Here is a 14,197-nt window from a genome sequence, read left to right as displayed (position 1 = left end):
TGACTTAATATGGCCATGCGGCCCAATCAGGTCAAAAATGTCCTTATATGTCCCAATATGGCCAATGTCATTGACCCACTAAGGCTACATGGCCATGTTAGGTCAATGGCATTGGTCTAATATGGCCAGTGCCATTGATCTAATCGTTGACCATATTAGGTCAATGATGTCATAATATGGCCTAATATAGCCAATGTCATTGACTTAATATGGCCATGCGGCCCAATGAGGTGAAATATGTCCCAATATGGCCATTGTCATTGACCTACTAAGGCTACAAGACCATGTTGGGTTGATGGCATTGACCTAATATGGCCAATGTATTTGATCTAATTTGACCATGTGGCCATACTAGGTCAATGATGTCATAATGTGGCCCAATATAGCCAATGTCATTGACTTAATATGGCCATGTGGCCCAATCAGGTCAAATATGTCCTAATATGGCCAATGTCATTGACCTTCTAAGGCTACACGGCCCTGTTAGGTTGATGGCATTGACCTAATATGGCCAATGTCATTGATCTAATTAAACCATATGGCCATACTAGGTCAATGATGTCATAAGATGGCCTAATATAGCCAATATCACTGACTTAATATGGCCATGCGGCCCAATCAGGTCAAATATGTCCCAATATGGACAATGTCATTGACCTACTAAGGCTACATGGCCCTGTTAAATTAATGCCATTGACCTAATATGGCCAATGTCTTTGATCTAATTTGACCATGTGGCCATGCTAGGTCAATGATGTCATAATATGGTCGAATATGGCCAATGCTTTTGACTTAATATGGCCATGTGGCCAAACCAAGTCAAATACTGTACGTCCTAATATGACCTAATATGGCCAATGTCTTTAACCTACTTAGGCTACTTGACCCTGTAAGGTCAATGACATTGACCTAATATGGCCGGGGTCAATGGTCTAATATGGCCATGTGACTATATTAGGTTAATTATGTCATAATATGGTCTAATGTGGTCAATGACATTGGTGTAATATGGCCATGTGGCCCAATCAGGTCATTTATACCCTAATATGGCTAATATCTTTCACCTACTAGTACTAGGACTACATGGCTTTGTTAGGTCAATGATATTGACCTAATATGACCGGTGTCATTTATTTAATATGACCATTTGACAATATTGGGTTAATGATATTAAAATATGGCCTAACATGGCCAATGTCATTGAATTAATATGGCCATGTGGCCCAATCAGGTCACTTACGGCCTAATATGACCAATGCCATTAACATACTAAGGCTACATGGCCCTGTTGGGTCTATGACATTGACCTAATATGGCCGGTGTCAATGATCTAATATGGCCATGTAACTATATTAGGTTAATGATGTCATAATATGGTCTAATGTGGCCAATGTCCTTGGCATAATATTGCCTTTTGACCAGTCAAGTCAATTATACCCTAATATGGCCAATATCATTCACCTACTAGGGCTACATGGCTTTGTTAGGTCAATGACATTGACCTAATATGGCCGGTGTCATTTATCTAATATGACCATGTTGCCATTTTGGGTTAATGATATTATAATATGGCCTAATATGGCCAATGTCATTGATTTAATATGGCCATGTGGCTCAATCAGGTCACTTATGGCCTAATATGGCCAATGTCATTAACCTACTAAGGCTACATTGACCTAATATGGCTGGTGTATTTAATCTAATTTGACCATGTGGCCATATTAGGTGAATGATGTCATAATGCGGCCTAATATGGCCAATGTCATTGACTTATTTTGGCCATGTGGCCCAGTCAGGTCTAATATGTCCTAATATGGCCAATCTCATTGATCTATTAAGGTTACAAGGCTATGTTAAGTCAATGACATAGACCCAATATGGCCAATGTCATTGGCCTAATATGACCGTGTTGCCATACTAGGCCAATGATGTCCTAATATGGCCCATGTCAATGACCTAATATGGTCAAGTGGCAGTATTAGATCTACGATGTCATGGGCATCCCCTTTGTGTATGTGGAGCTGTGGGGTGCCCCACCTGCAACTGATTCGGTCTGCAATTACATCTTCCTTCAGGATTTAGACCGAACCAGAATCATCCCTAACGATGTTGATGAAAGACAAGAGTCTATTCAAATGAATGAGCAATGCTAATGCGACACGGGACAAAGGGTGCCTTACTGCATGTCCGCACATGCATGAGTGAATGCGCCCTTTAGGCAGCTTTTGTTATTCACTTCTTCGCTTACAAACAAAGGGGGTTTATATTCACCCATCCTGTGGCTCCTTCTTCTGATCTATTCTATGTTCCAGAGTTATGGCTGTCTGAAGGATCTTCAGATTCAGCATTTTCCAGTGTGCCAGATGCTTCCCCCCCCCCCTACTGAGTACGATGTTTTTTCCCACCTGCTCATACATCACTATAGGTCACAGCAGTGTCATAGGGGTCAGTGGAAGGAACCAAGGCATGGAGTGGGCGGTGCATGCATCTGACACTCCCAGAGGTGTCAAGTGTGAAGCTTTTTCAGGTGGCCATAGCTCTAGATTCTACAGCAGTGGTTCTCAACCTGGGGGTCAGGACCCCCTCGGGGGTCAAATTATGATTTGCCAGGGGTCACCAAATCCTGGACTGTTCCTGAAGCCCGCGCTGTTCTCCCAGGAAGGGAGATGATAAAAGGGGGAGGAACAAAGAAATAGGGAAAGAAAGGAAAAAAAGGGAGAGCAAGAAAGACAGTTAGAGAGAGGGATGGGGGAAAAAAAACAAGGAACTAGGAAAGAGTATGATGAAAGGGAAAGAAAGGAGAACAAAGAGAAAGAGGGGTACATCCTAAAATGTACCATAAGGGGTTTTAATACTGTACGAGTGGACAGGACTCGGGGAGAGCTAAATGTCCGTGGGTTAGGGGTGCAAATTACTTGTCTTCCCTTGGCTGCTGACAACCCACGCTGTGAAAATAATTTTACTGTTGGGGGTCCCCACAACTTGGGAAGTTTAATCAAGGGGTCACGGCACTAGAAAGTTGAGAACCACTGTTCTACAGGGTGGGCCATTTATATGGATACACCTTAATAAAATGGGAATGGTTGGTGATATTAACTTCCTGTTTGTGGCACATTAGTATATGTGAGGGGGGAAACTTTTCAAGATGGGTGGTGACCATGGCGGCCATTTTGAAGTCGGCCATTTTGAATCCAACTTTTGTTTTTTCAACAGGAAGAGGGTCATGTGACACATCAAACTTGTTGGGAATTTCACAAGAAAAACAGTGGTGTGCTTGGTTTTAACGTAACTTTATTCTTTCATGAGTTAGTTTAGACCCCTTTCACACTGGATACGCCTATAGCGGAGCTTTAAAATCGCGGTAAAACGCTGCTATTTTACCGCGATTTTAACACAATTTTAACGCTCTGCTATAGGCGTATCCAGTGTGAAAGGGGTCCAATGAAGAAACATCAGTGGCTGTCCTAGCTTCATTTAGCAAGAGCCCACAGCGTAGCACTCGCCGCATGTCACTGGAGAGCACATTGAACACATTTTATAAGTGGTCAGAAATGTGTAAATAACTCATGAAAGAATAAAGTTACGTTAAAACCAAGCACACCATTGTTTTTCTTGTGAAATTCCCAATAGGTTTGATGTGTCACATGACCCTCTTCCTATTGAAAAAACAAAAGTTGGATTCAAAATGGCCGACTTCAAAATGGCCGACTTCAAAATGGCCGCCATTGGTCACCACCCATCTTGAAAAGTTTCCCCCCTCACATATACTAATGTGCCACAAACAGGAAGTTAATATCACCAACCATTCCCATTTTATTAAGGTGTATCCATATAAATGGCCCACCCTGTAGAACATAGCCAAGAACAGAGGAAATGGGGCAGGGGAATTGTGAGTCCTCTATTATTGCCGCTCATACTTGTTTACACTTTTTATCCAGTGACAGTCAAGGTATAATCTACTTTTTTTAGAACATGTTTAAAAATCTTATACGATATAAAGTGCAACAGTATATCAATAAAGAAAAATAGATCCTCTATAGATAGAAAGACATTGGTGTGATTGGACAATAAAAAGGGGATGGGGCCTTGACACCAAATTTGACAAACTGTTGTCACCCGGAGCACAATGAATCTTAAACAGATTTGGAAATTAATTCTTTATTTTTGTGTTAGCTGAACCCTGCAATGTAGATGAAAATTAGAAGCTGGTGTTTCCCATCTACTTGGTACCAAGGCGTGGACATATGTGGGATAAGGCGCTGCTCAAACCAACTCAGTGCTTCAGATCGGGATATGACTGTGTTTGGCCTCAGCCAGCACTGCTCCGGCCACACCCCCTGACCAGTGGTGTATTTTAGTTTTGTGCTGCCCTAGGCAAGACTAAAATTGAACGCCCCCTCATCTAAATGTGCCCCACCCTTCCTGTTTAAGATCCACCCCTTCATCTGTAAACCCCACCCTTTCCTCTTCAGCTCTACCTCTTTATATTATAGCTCCACCTCTTTAGAGGTGGGGGAGAGAGAGGGAGTGAGAGAGTGGGGGATGAGAGGGAGGGTAAGAGAAAGAGGGGGGTGAGAGAGAGGGGGTGATAGAGAGGAGATGAGAGAGAGGGGGGGTGTGAGAGGGGTGAGAGGGTGGGGAGATGAGAGAGTGGGGGTGTGAAAGGGGTGAGAGGGTGGGGAGTGAGAGATAGAGGAAGGTGAGAGAGTGGGGGTAAGAGGGAGGGGGTGAGAGAGAGGAAATGAGAGAGAGAGAGAGGGGATATGAGAGAGGGGCGAGAGAGAGAGAGGGGATAAGAGAGAGTGGGGGGTGAGAGAAAGGGGGCTAAGAAAAAGAGAGGGAGGTGAGAGAGCGAGGGGGTGATAGGGAGGAGATGAGAGAGTGTGGGGTGAGAGAGGGGGGAGTGAGAGGGAGGTGAGAGAGTGGGTGAGATAGTGGGGGTAAGAGGGAGGGTGAGAGAGGGAGTGAGATAGAGAGGGGGTATGAGGGAGGGTGAGAGAGGGAGTGAGATAGAGAGGGGGTATGAGAGAGGGATGTGAGAGAGAGGTGATGAGAGAGAGAGAGAGAGAGAGAGAGTGGGGGGTGAGAGAGAGGGGGCTAAGAAAAAGAGGGGGAGGTGAGAGAGAGGGGGTGAGAGAGAGATAGGGGGGTGAGAGAGAAGCTGGTGAGAGAGAGGGGGTGAGAGAGAGGAGGGTGAGAGAGAGGAGGGTGAGAGAAAGAGGGGGGGTTGAGAGATAAAAGAGGGGGGTTGAGAGATAAAATAGGGGGGTTGAGAGAGACAGAGGGGGTGATGGAGAGAGGGATGGGGTGAGAGAGAGGGAGGCTCCACTATCCCCCCATACTACACCAGGAGGTACTCCCACCACCCCCCAAAAAAACACACCAGACTTTCACCTTCCAGCAACCCACAGGCTATTTTTTACCAGCTGTGTGTAGCCAGGCTACCGAGGCATGGTCATAGCCCGGGTGTGGTCTGCACCCCTGTAACGATCTCACTGCTCGTAGTGTCTTTTCTGCCTGGGGGCAGTGCCGCCCCGCCCTGAAAAGTGCCGCCAAAGGCAAAAGCCTTGTTTGCCTCATGGCAGATACACCCCTCCCCCTGACCTGTTTCGCTCTGCCTGCTGGGGCTTGGCCACAGACCTCTCTTACCCCACATATGTCCACCCTTCTGAATTAGTGCCTGACGCCTGCTCCCACTTTCTCAATTCCCGGTCATCCTCCAGCTTTGATCGGCGCTCTAAGTTCATACTTGCTACCAAGTTTGAGATTGGACCGGAGTTCCCCTTTAAATAAAGTTAACGTGGGACCAGTGCAGAGAAAGAGTACAGTGTGTTCTGAATTTATGGCGGAGTTTTCAGCTGAAATGTTTGATCGGCCTCGACGTTTTACAAACCTAGGTTGTGTTTGCCAAGTGCAATAGAGATGATGACATTTGGAGTCAATGTCTGGGCGGATTTGATATCGCTCTTATTTGATCTTTGATATCCGTGTCTGGGTGGAGATTGTAAGGGATGTAGACATCTGACAAGACCTCTGTCCATTGCCGTGACATCTCTACCGGCCGTCAGTCATCCTTCATTTGTCTGGTGATATTTGGCAGTGGAAATGGTCACATGACTTTCCGCTATTCCAACAAAGTCATCTAAGAAAACCACGATTTGTATCATTTCTCTGAATGTCTATAACGATCTGCTGTGTGCTATTTGTCGGTATGGTTTGAAGACGATCCCCTCGGGATATCTAGATAACCACATCAGGAGCAGGGCCTGATTAAAGTCTGTGGAGACCCCTAGCCCATAGGCGTGCGCACAGGGTGTGCCCAGGCACACCCTAATCACCCTGTGCAGCACAGATTTGCCCTGTGGCCTTGCCCCCTTTCCCCTTCACTCCACAGCGCTGCAGGCTTCCCACCTCTCATCTTCCTAATGGAAGCAGCAGGCTACAAAAAATTGGCGCTGGCGCCGAGAAAATGGCGGCAAAATGCTGTTGCTGCCAGGATGTTTTAGGATGAGTGGGGGAAGGGGCCATTAAATATGTCATTTACTGGTCCCTTCCCTTTCTGAATGAACATTGAGACTGATGAGCAGGGTGTGTTTGAGCTTTGGGGTGCACAGCCTAATGCAATAGGCTGTGCACACCTATGACCTAGCCGCTAAATGGCTTTAACAAGCCAAGGGAGGGGATGCCCCCTCCCGTCCCATTGGTAGTCCTGATTGACAGGATCAGCACTGTTCACCTCTATGATATAATAATCCGGAAGGCAAGCAATGACCTGACATCACATCCGGTTTCCCTGGGTGTCAACGGTGCTTTTTTTTTAATCAAAAGCATTTGACCACACTGATCTTGGTGCCCTTTGTCACCACTGTGCCCATTGATGCCACTGTGCCCCTTGTCGCCTCTGTGCCCATTGTCGCCGCTGTGCCCTGTAAAATGCACTTACCTTTCTCCTTCCACATCCCTCGATGTCCTCTTCTCCCGCCTTGGTGACGCTTCAGCCAATCAGGTTACTGATAACCAGAATCGGGGAACCTGATTGGCTGAGACGGCCGTCAGTCTTATCCAAGGGACGCACCCCCCGTGCGTTCCGAGGATAAGACATCCGGGAGCCGAGGGCTGTACTCGGAAAGGCACTTCCGCACAGCCAACCAGCTGCCGTTATTCAGGTGGCCGGCGCTCAATTTCCGGGCATCTGAATAGACCAGCGGCAGCTGGCAACAATAACATACATTCATGCAATGCATGAATGTATGTTATTAGACTCAGTGGCGGGCAAGAGCCAGAGGGGGCGGCGCTCCAGCGCCCTCTATGGACGAACCGCCACTGCTTTTTAAGTGCACTTTCAATTGCACATGTAGCGCAAAGTGGATTTGCCTTTTCGTAAATCAGCCCCAATGTCTTTGCAGCTCTCAACCAATTAAAAATTGAAACGGCGGAAGCCCAGACTGATTCTATGGCTGATTAAGGCTTATTACAGCTCCACTTCCTCATGCGGTGTTGCAGCTGAGTAGTTCGGAAAATCTTTTCTTCTACCTGTATAAGGACTGGAATTCTGCAAATAATAACCTTTTGAAAAGCAAAGTGTTAAATATTTAAAAGCTGTTTTTTAATACGTTCTATAATTGGCCCATTCATCCCCAAAGTGCTGGAGCATGTCTTTCTTGCTCTCTTTTTTTTTTCTACAAGTGAGAGCATAGAAGTCTTCAGCAGAACTGGCTACAGGGCATTTTTTTAGACCTATTTATGATTAACTCCAAGCCTTCTGAAAATGCTTTTTGTTGGGCTATCTCTGCGCTCATTTAGGTAGATTCACGTAGAAAGGCTTATCTTTAGGACGGCCTAGCCTAGCCTGTTTAGGCTACGCCGCCGTAAATTAACTAGGCTAGTAGTGATTTTCAAACCACTTACCTGCTAATCTACTGCGGCGTAGCCTCAAACGAGCGGGCGTAAGGGCGCCTAGTTCAAATGACTTGGAGGGGGGCGTGTTGTATGGTAATGAGGCTTGACCTCACGTTTTTTTACGTTTTTTGATACTGCGCATGCGCCGGGCGACTACATTTCCCAGTGCGCATTGCGACTAAGTACGCCGTACGGGCCTATTGATTTCGACGTGGACGTAAACGACCTAAATCCCGATTCGTGGACGACTTACGCAAACGACGTTAACATTTCAAATTTTGCGGCGGGAACGGCGGCCATACTTAACATTGGCTAGGCCACTAGAGCATAGCTCTAACTTTAGGCGGCCTATCCCTTACGGAAACAACGTAATTTGACGGCGTAGGCCTGGCGTACGTTCGTGAATCGGCGTATCCCCTCATTTACATAATCTACGCCGGCCGCAATGGAAGCGCCATCTAGCAGCCATCAGCAACATTGCAAGCTAAGATAGAACGACGCAAGCCGGCCTATCTTAGCTTTGTTTAAGCGTATCTCTGTTTGAGCATACGCTTAAACATACGCCGGCGTAGATTCAGAGTTAGGTCGGCTTATCTACTGATAAGCCAGCCTAACTCTTTGTAAATCTACCTAATTATGTTCTAGGTTACAGGCCTTTCTAGGTCCTAATGTGCATGTTTCTACCTGGTCAGTGCCTTAAAAAGTACTGCAGCCATTGGGTCAACATGGCAGCCAGGTATTTATCATTTTTAAGAGGGAGACATAGGGGGTTATTTATGAAAAGAAAATCCACTTTACACTGCAAGTGCACTAAAAGTCGCTGTAGATCTGAGGGGGACATGCAAGGAAAATAAAAAACATAATTTTTGCTTGCACATGGTTGGATGATAAAATAAGAATGCAGCCTAAGATATGCGGGCATAAGAGCCTTATGCCGCGCATATCTTAGGCTGTAGTCGGCGTAACGAGGTTCCTGAATCAGGAGCATTCGTTACGCCGGGGCAAGTAAGCAATTGCGCTGTGTAACCTATGGTTACACAGGCGCAATTGCTTCTTGAATCCAGGCCACTGTGTATTGGGGGCTCGTTATGTAACCATTGTGTGATGTTGTGGGTGGATCCGGGTCATTGTTCATGTGGTGACTGCAGTATTCTCAAGTGTATATAAAGAGTCTGTATTGCCTTCAATAAAGAGTCTGATTCCTGCTTGACCCTCAATACAGAGCATCGTCTCGTACAGGGGGGGGGGGGGATTATTCGTATGGGTTTCTTGTTCGGCTGATTGGAGTGTTCGGTAGCTGCCTTTGTGTTCGGGAATGGAATGTCCTAAACGACTTTAACCCCTTTCATACTCGGGTGGTGTCGTTACAAGAGCCAACTTACCTGTTTCTTATGGCCCGTACACACGATCCGAATATCAGACGAAAATGATCGTCCAATGAATAATCGTACGATTCTGGATCGTGTGTACACTACTTTCGAGAGCCTATCACGACCGTTCATCCGATATTATTCGATCGGACATGCACAAAAATTTTCCTCGTACGATGTAAAATCGTACGTAGTCAGTACAGTTGTCGTCCGACAATACAATACAAATACATTACAGCACATCACTTCCGATTATTTTTTTCGGTCGTACGAGAATTTTCGTGACTTTAATAACCTATTTCATTTTACTTGCGACTATTAAGCGAAAGAAATCGTACGATATTCGGATCGTGTGTACGGGCCAATAGTGAGGTCCTGTGTTTGACAGCGGAAGCATCCTGGGTTGGGCACACTGGATGGAATGTGGCACCAAGACAAATGTCACCCACCTACCACGCTGAGGTATTGAGGGGTATTAGAGAAGGTCTTCCTGAGTTGCTCTGTTAATAACTTTGGTCTCCCAATACTAAAGAGAACACATGAGAGAGAGAGGCCCGCGGTTTGCGTTTTACTATTACATACTACATTTTCAAGTTTCTCAGTGCCGTTCCTCCAATCGTAGCACTAGAACAATACGTACAGCGCGCCATTTAACTATTTCTACAATTCCTGGGCCAGGGTTCGTTCCTTGCACATCATTATTTCCCATGTAAATGCCGAGACGTGGCCGCTTCCTTGATGGTACGGCGATACTGCAAGTCAGCACTCTATGTGCTGTTTAAGTATTGAATATGCAATTAATGGGAAGATATCTGGTCATGCCTAGTAGGGAGAAGAAGGGGAAAAATAGCTGAATAATGCAGTTTGGGGGCAAAGTATCAGTGCAGGGTTATGTATGAGAGTAATTGATGTTGCTGAATAGCGCTGAATATACATCCCTCTACCGACGCGATGCGTGAACTTTGTCCTCGGAGGATGAATGGGGGAGGCACGTGGAGGCACCTACATTGTGTCACCCGGCTTTTTTATGCTAACGACATTCTCCGTTCCTACTTTCAAAGCTTTGCTTCGCTCTCCTTCATCTTATGAAGTAGCTGGCGTCCTGAAACTGAACGTTTACCGATCCACGGGCGTGCGCTGAGGTCAGGAGTGTTTTAAAGGGGGACTTGCCAAACAGCCAATCTCTTGCAAGAGCCATCTCTTGTGTTGAGGCCCATTCACATCTACTGTATGCCTTGGGATAATGCACTGTAACATGCATGTTTACTGATACATTCCTGTGTATTGGTGGCATTTATTCATTCAACCTTGCAAATGCACATATTGTATGATCGTCATGTGCACCAAACAAATCTCACTCGTTCTCAAGATTTCTATCTCTGGAGTGTCTTTCCTCACTCATGGACTTTATTTGGTGAGATACCAGCTTTTAGTTCCTGGGTTTGTACAATTGCTGTGCCCAGATTCACGATGGGTTCCCAACATCCCTGTGCTGAGCACCCAGGTCTGTAGACCTACTGCACTCATTATAAGGGGTTCCCACCATCCCTGTACTAAGTTAAGGGTCTGTACTCCCGCTGTGATCAGTATGAGGGGTTCCCACCTTCCCTGTGCTGAGCCCCCAGTTCTGTACACCTGCTGTGCCCATTATGAGAAGTTTCCACCATCCCTGTACTGAGTTCCGGGTCTGTACAACCGCTGTGCCCATTTTGAGGGATTCCTACCATTCTTTGGCTGAGTTCCCAGGTCTGTACACCTACCGTGCCCATTACAAGGGTTTCCCACCATCCCTGTACCGAGTTCCCTGATCTGCACACCTGCTGTATCCATTAACTGCTTAACGACCGCCGCATGTATATGTACGTCCACAGAATGGCGCGTACAGGCAGATGGGCGTACATGTATGTCCCTGCCTTTCCGCGGGCCGGGGGTCTGATCGGCGGTCGGAAATCGTCGGTGAGCGATTCGGGATGAGGGGGCAGTTATTCGTTTCTAGCCGCCCCCTCGCGATCGCTCCCCGGAGCTGAAGAACAGGGAGAGCCGTATGTAAACACGGCTTCCCCGTGCTTCACTGTGGCGGCTGCATCGATCGAGTGATCCCTTTTATAGGGAGACACGATCTATGATGTCAGACCTACAGCCACACCCCCCTACAGTTGTAAACACACACTAGGTGAACCCTAACTCCTACAGCGCCCCTGTGGTTAACTCCCAAACTGCAACTGTCATTTTCACAATAAACAATGCAATGTAAATGCATTTTTTGCTGTGAAAATGACAATGGTCCCAAAAATTTGGCAAAATTGTCCGAAGTGTCCGCCATAATGTCGCAGTCACGAAAAAAATTGCTGATCGCCGCCATTAGTAGTAAAAAAAAAATAATAAAACTATCCCCTATTTTGTAAACGCTATAAATTTTGCGCAAACCAATCAATAAAGGCTTATTGCGATTTTTTTTACCAAAAATAGGTAGAAGAATACGTATCGGCCTAAACTGAGGAAAAAAAACAATTTTATATATGTTTTTGGGGAATATTGATTATAGCAAAAAGCAAAAAATATTGAATTTTTTTTCAAAATTGTCGCTCTACTTTTGTTTATAGCGCAAAAAATAAAAACTGCAGAGGTGATCAAATACCACCAAAAGAAAGCTCTATTTGTGGGGAAAAAAGGACGCCAATTTTGTTTGGGAGCCACGTCGCACGACCGCGCAATTGTCTGTTAAAGCGACGCAGTGCCGAATTGTAAAAACGCCTTTGGGCATTTAGCAGCATATTGGTCCGGGGTTTAAGTGGTTAATGACCAATTTAAAAAATTCAATTTTTGTCGTCATGAAAAACGGTCCGGCATTAGAGGACATGTTTTTTTTTTTCTCAACAAAAGTGGAGTGACTCTTTAATTCAGCCCTAACAACCTGCTGACAGAAGACGGCGTCTCGGCGATCTCCCGAATAACCAGCCTCTTCGTTCGGTTACCTGATTAGAAGGGCTGTAATGGGCTGGGAAGACAAAGAGCATTGTTCCCGCCGCTTTATGTGGCCATCTGCATAGGTGTTAGCGATTTACTGCGATCATTACCTTAGAGCCACACTTCCAAAGTGCTTACTTTACATTGACCGGACTAATACTTCATAACACCCCCCCTCCCCTTCCCTTGGATAACAACCAATACAGAGGAGTCAATTGATTTCAGCTGCAAAGGACAGTCAGCAGAAAATCACAACCCAATCTGCTTATCTGGTATTTTTTTATTTTATTTTTTTTCCCCTGTAATGAAACATGATTTTTAAGTGAAAAACACAACCGAATGGTTTTTAACTCATCAGTCGACCCCCCCCCCCCCCCCCATCCGAGAAGCGAGGAGAGGGGAAGTCGTCCCAGCGATGCCTCGCGGCGAGAGTTAAAAAGGCGGCCGGGCTTTAGAAGGAAAATAAATAGTCATTTTATATTTTGCTGTGGCGTTCATTATTTCCTATTGCCTGTGCGGCATTAGCGCCAATGATAAAGCCATCATTTTCCAGCGGCGGTTTATATCCAAGGTGCTCGCCTTGAAAAATGAAGAAGCTGCAGCTTGTAATGAGACGGGTGATAAGGACGGCGTGACGTTTAACCCTTTCCTGGATGGTGCGCCATTGTGTAACATTCAAACGCGTTTTATGAGGTGGAGAGGTTCAAAGTTTGGCAATCCCATTCACACGGAGCGTCTTTGGTCGTTTTGTATAGGCGTTTTTGCGCATTTTTGTGTGCGTCTCTGCCTTGAGAAATTTTATTTTTGGAGCCAAAGGGCAGTTAGTTATTAGGCAAGAAAATGCGTGAAAAAATGCATGTTACGTGCATTTTATGCAGACGCTCTCATTAAAGTCTTCTGGGGCCAAAACGTCTTTTGGCCCCCATAGACTTCTTTATCTTTTTGATTATGAAACATTTGGATTTGCCCTTTCTTTAGGGTAATACGGCTGGAATCTCCCTTTTTTTAGGCTACTGTAGTGCAGTGGCGGCCCATTCATTAGGGGCATCCGGGCGCTGCCCCCTATCTCTAGGCCACCCCCTATATGTATAATGAATAAATTGCATGAATCTATCTATGGCCACCGCAGCCACCCCCTATTCATGTGTCTGGCCCCTTTCAGGGAACTGGGTGCATGAATTACAGCAGTGTTTTTTTTTTAAGCACCTGATTAGAACCAGAGGCCAATCCGGCCAATCAGAAGTGGGTGTGAGACCCATTTTGCGATTGGCCGAAAAGAGAAGACACCCGATTGGCCGCCGAGGAGGATGGAGGAAACGGAAGCCGCCACCGCTGTGATGACCAGGAGAATGGGAGGTTGCCCCTGAGTAGGGGAAGCCACCGGTGATGAGGTAAGTGCTACATACCGACCCACTGACCGACCGACGGGGGGTGGTGGGTTGGCATACTGTTTGCTGCCCCCCCCCCCCAAATTTTCCACCGGCCACCACTGCTGTAGTGCTTAACCCCATGGGGCTGCTGAGAATATGCTGTGTTCCAGATCACTGTCACACCAGTCCCACTGTCACCAGTCCCTTGTGAGCCATCGCTAGTGTTCCAGATTACTTCCACACCAGTCCCTCTGTCACCAGACCCTTGTAAGCCATCACTAGTGTTCCAAATCACTGCCACACCAGTCCCAGTGTCACCAGACCCTTGTAAGTCATCAACAGTGTTCCTGTTTGCCACCACACCAGTCCCAGTGTCCCCAGTCCCTTGTAAGCCGTCAATAGTGTTCCACATTGCTGCCACACAAGTCCCAGTGTCACCAGACCCTTGTAGGTCATCAACAGTGTTCCTGGTTGCCACCACACCAGTCCCAGTGTCCCCAGTCCCTTGTAAGCCATCAATAGTGTTCCACATCGCTGCCACACCAGTCCCAGTGTCACCATACCCTTGTAAGTCATCAACAGGGTTCCTGG

General features: G+C 46.3%; 1 protein-coding gene across 30 annotated transcripts in view; it reads left to right on the top strand.

The window, feature by feature from the left end:
- Window positions 1-14,197, top strand: part of CELF4 (CUGBP Elav-like family member 4) — a 1,399,301-nt gene that overhangs the window by 889,343 nt on the left and 495,761 nt on the right. The window lies entirely within an intron of this gene.

The sequence above is a fragment of the Rana temporaria genome, chromosome 1, assembly GCF_905171775.1.
Source record: "Rana temporaria chromosome 1, aRanTem1.1, whole genome shotgun sequence".
NCBI classification, from domain to species: Eukaryota; Metazoa; Chordata; class Amphibia; order Anura; family Ranidae; genus Rana; species Rana temporaria.
This window is presented reverse-complemented; position numbering and strand designations above follow the sequence as displayed.